Raw genomic sequence first — 4,703 nt, 5'->3', positions numbered from 1 at the left:
AGTTTCTTCCTGTTTTTCTTTATTAGAGTTAAAAGATGAACTTACATATTGAAACAATTAGATATGAAGAAAATAAATTAAGTTTACCAAAAGGAAAATCTAAATACAATAGATTAAGATTAAGTAAACAAATGGACGTGCCTCTCTTTCTATCTTAGTAATCAGGAATGAAAAAAAAATTAAAATCGTTGTTGGCTTTTCAAATATCCATCCTTAAACAACACAAAAAGGACATGTGGCACATAGTGAAATATTAAAATAAAAACGGATAGAACCTTATCACATTGTACGTGACCCAAAATGCCAAATCAGCTTTATAGCTCTTCTTTTCCAGGTTTATCAGTCCATCAATACAACTTGCAGGACTCTCATAAAAATTCAAACCCCTTTCTTTTTTACTGTAAATGTCAAACAACATGGGATGGAGCGACGCGGAGTTCTTCAGAATCACGGTGTGAATCACGGCTGGTATTGGTGTAATCTTCGTTTGGTTGTCGTTGCGGAGGGAGAATCGGCCGATGGTTGGAGGTGTCGGAGTCGTGGATGCTGGGTGCTGCCTCGGCCGCTTTCGTTGATTGAAATGATGAAGGTTCCGCGATTTGATGTTGGCGTGGTGTTTCCCGGCCGCGATTTGTTGACGGCGGAGGGAGATTTGACTGGTCGGAACTATAGGTGAACTAACAGTGTTTGTGCAGCTGTTGCGGCGGTGATCCAGCTTTCCGGTGAGTCTGCGGCTTGTGCATATGGACGGTGATGTCGTGTGCCATGGCGGTTTCGAGCGGCTTTTGCATCGGATCTTTGTTCTCTCTTTTTTCTATTTTTCCTGCAAAACAAAGTGTGTTTGTTTGGTTTGAATGTGCAAGGTGTATGTTTAAGACAATGAGAACCAAGGTTTGCAGTGTAACAACGCGGGCTATGAATTAGGGGTGTTCAAAAATTTGGTTAACTGAACCAAATATCTTATCTGAATTGAACTGAACCATAAAAAACTTAAACCATTTAAATGGTTAATGAATTGAATTGTTTATTTTAACCAATTTAAACTGTTATAAATTGTTTCCACAATTTTATCAAAAATGTAATTAATATTATTTAACAAATTCAATAAATTTAACAAATCTAATAAACATTTTAATTACAACAACATTTTCAATTTTTTACACGTTGTTCTTCCCCAAAATGTGAAATGGGAACCCTAAAATCTCAAGTTTCTCTCTAACTCACACTAAGCTTCAATTTCAATTTTCTTCAATTTCAATTTTCTTCAGGTTCGATTTCGATTTCACCTTCACGTTATTCATTTTCGTTGGATTTCGATTTCACCTTCATGTTATTCATTTTCGTTGGATTTCGATTTCGATTGATTTCATTTCACCTTCACGTTATTGATTTCAATTGATTTCGATTTTCGTTGGATTTCGATTTTCGATTTCACCTTCACGTTATTCATTTTCACTCACTTTCAATGTAACCTTCATATTCGATTTTCGTTTATGATTCATTTTCTGATTTGAGTGCATTTTGGATTTTGCAGTGGCAAGGGATTCAAGCTTTTCTGAGAGGTTCTTTGGTGGTGGTTTCTACGCCGACGAGTGACTTTGATTGCGGAGGCTGCGGCGGTTGCTATAGTAGCTAGAGGACTGAGATTACTCTACTCTCAATTTTGATTTCAACGATTTCACCCGATTTCACCTTCTCTATTCCGATCTTCTTCGTTCAAACTCTTCTCTCGACTCTTTTTGAGGTAAACTTGCTATCTATGCTCTCAATTTCACTTTGAATTGAAATAATCAATGTTAGAGTCTTGTGATAGTGAGGATGGTAGTGGTCACAGGTCTGAGTTGATTTAGTGTATTGTCTTTAGGTTAACGCGAAACTGAATTGAAAGGAAAATCAAAATTCTATTGATTGAGAGATAGAGTTTTACATTGTGTTCTGTTATGATGCCATCATCAGCTAATTCTCTTATGGCAGTTACAGCTAGCTAAGCATTTTGTTAGGACAATTACAACAGCTGACACTAATTCTAGCACATGCCTAAATTACAAGCTAGTTATGTAAACTATAAACTGACTTATCTAACACTCCTAGATACCTAAATATGAAAATATGCCTTAGTCCAAGGTATATCCCATTGTAAATGTAAAGGGTACACAAGTGATTCTCTTTCATTACCCTAGATATTATATTTCGAAAAGAATAAATGATTGAAATTAACATTGTCAACTTTTAATGATAACTGTCTGTAGTTTTTGTAATTATAAATCTGATGTCAATATAGAAGGACAAGGAACATTGATAATCTCTTTTTTTATGGGTGAACAACTTAGATGCTGCCCTTGAAATACTGAAAGCTCTTTTCTATAACTATTCTTGAGTTTTTCTTAGGATTTCATTCAAGTTGTTTTAGAAACCATGCCCTGTTTATCCAATTTACCAATAAAGGTTAAAATTAATCTTTAGGTGCCTATACTATTTGGGGAAATTAAGTCCTTTATTTTGAATGCTTGTAATGGCTTTTGTATGATTGAAATGGCTTTTGTATGATTGTATTCGAATTTCTTGTTTTTGTATGTATAGATGTAGGGCCGAATTTCTTGTTTCACTAGAATTTTATCATCAGAGCTATCTTGCAAGGGTTTGTAGAACTGTTATCTGATTTGTAGAATGTTGTGATTGCTTTTAATGTTTCAAGATTTATGACAGTGCTGTTATCGGTTTTAATGTTATTGTGTAGATCTCCAAACTCATAATTCCCAGCAGCATAAGATGTGTATTATGGCTCTGTTCTGAACATGTGTTTCTGATGTGAATGAATGTATAACCCTTTGGTTAGAAGTTTGAAACTGACTTTTTGTGACTGAAATTGAAAGTGTTTGAATTGCACATGGCTCGTTTGGTTCAATTCTGAACATGTATTTCTGATACGATCATTGGATTTGAATTGTCTTCATTGTGTGTTATTATGACTTTGAACTGGTTTGCATGACTTATGCAGGTTTGTAGGTGAAATAGTTTGGTAGCATGAAGTTAAGTTTAACAAGGCCAAAATGGAGAAAACTTGGAGATTGCTTGGACATGAAGACAAAGTTTTTGGTCCACTTGTGGAATAGGTCTAGGAAGGTTTAGGATAATGATTTTCAGTAAGTCAAAGATCTGGAGTTAACTGTTCTTTTTTGTGTAATTTTTGCAATTTCTTCATGTTCTTGTGATGGCTTTGCTTTGAATGATGTTTCACTTTAGCATATATGACTCAACATTATGCCGTTTATAATTTAGTTTAGATAAAAGTTCAAGTGAATATACTTGTACAATTTAATTGGGCTGCATTTTGAGTATATATATATATATATATATATATATATATATATATATATATATATATATATATATATATATATATATATATATATATATATATATATATATATATATAGAATTAGTTCTAATTCAACAATAGCATATCATTATTTGTTTTTTATAGTTAATTGTTGTTTAAGAAATAATAATTTTAATCAAATTAAGAGTTAAAACTGCCATAATAACCAAATTTTTAATAAAAAAATCCAGATTTGTATCCAATTTTATTAAAAAAACCACAAAAAACTGGTTTTATAATATATGATAAAAGCAGTTTGAAATTTGGTTAAAAGATAATCCAATTCTTTCAAAAAATTTGTTTTAAATTGGTTATATAAATTAAACTGGTTTAAAACTCTGAACCGGTTCTAAACTGGTTCTAAACTGAATTGTAATTGAATTAACAGATTATCCATTTTTTGTTAAAGCAGTTTTTAAAAACTGCACTGAACCACTAATATGGTTCGGTTCAGTTCAGTTCATGAACCACGAACACCCCTACTATGAATGAGAGGTTCACTGTGTAGGTGAAATTTTTGTGGCGAAATAAGGGTTCGTGAATTTGTTAGATTTTGGTGGCAGACTGCTACGTTAGAGAGAGAGTGGAATAAGGGTTCGAAAAATTAGGGTCCCCTTGGGAGGATTTTGTTAGTTATATTTATAGGAAAAATTAGGTTATTTGAAAAGGAAAATAAATTAATTTGATCAATCAAGATACTCAAAAATCCATAATTCAATTAAATTGATTTTGATTTGTGTGACTATTTTAATCAATCAAATTAAACTATTTTTAAAAACTAAAAGAGTTGAACAAAAATCTTTTCAAATCTTATTTTTGTGATTCTTTGCCTATTTTTTTTTTTTAATATAAAGTGAATAAAGTAAAAAAACAATTTTTTTTTAAAAAATAAATAAATAAATACGAAAAATAATATTTAAATATTAAAAAAACAATTTTTTTGTGATTTTTTGAATAAAAAGTGAAATAATGTTAAAAATAAATTAAAGAAGAAAAAATGTTAGCAGTGGGATTCGAACACGGGACCACGCGCTATTATGCCCTTCACGCTTAAGTTCTTACCAACTGTGCCAATTCATTTATTCGAAATAAAATGGCATTCATAAATATATGAGGGCAAATTTTGGGGTATCACAGCTGCCCCTGTTCAATCTTCTTAAACCTGAAGATGTAGATTGGCCTGTGTGTCAATTGGAATCTGAAGGTGGAAGAGGATTGAACACTAGAATACCAAGAAATTTGCCCTTGCTGATGGTGAAGGGACTTTTTCAGATATGGGCTTAGAGATGCCATCCAGGTGTTTTGAAAAGATGTATGATTGAGA

At 32.2% G+C, this 4,703-nt stretch overlaps 1 long non-coding RNA gene across 1 annotated transcript; it reads left to right on the top strand.

Annotated features, from left to right (window-relative positions):
- The first annotated feature begins 302 nt into the window (after window positions 1-302).
- Window positions 303-3,285, top strand: LOC131625897 (uncharacterized). Its single transcript, XR_009290973.1, has 3 exons — window positions 303-1,268; window positions 1,535-1,744; window positions 2,999-3,285. It is a non-coding gene; the product is annotated as an uncharacterized LOC131625897 (long non-coding RNA).
- The last annotated feature ends 1,418 nt before the right edge of the window (window positions 3,286-4,703 follow it).

This window comes from Vicia villosa, unplaced genomic scaffold (assembly GCF_029867415.1).
Source record: "Vicia villosa cultivar HV-30 ecotype Madison, WI unplaced genomic scaffold, Vvil1.0 ctg.000250F_1_1, whole genome shotgun sequence".
In the NCBI taxonomy this organism is placed as follows: Eukaryota; Viridiplantae; Streptophyta; class Magnoliopsida; order Fabales; family Fabaceae; genus Vicia; species Vicia villosa.
This window is presented reverse-complemented; position numbering and strand designations above follow the sequence as displayed.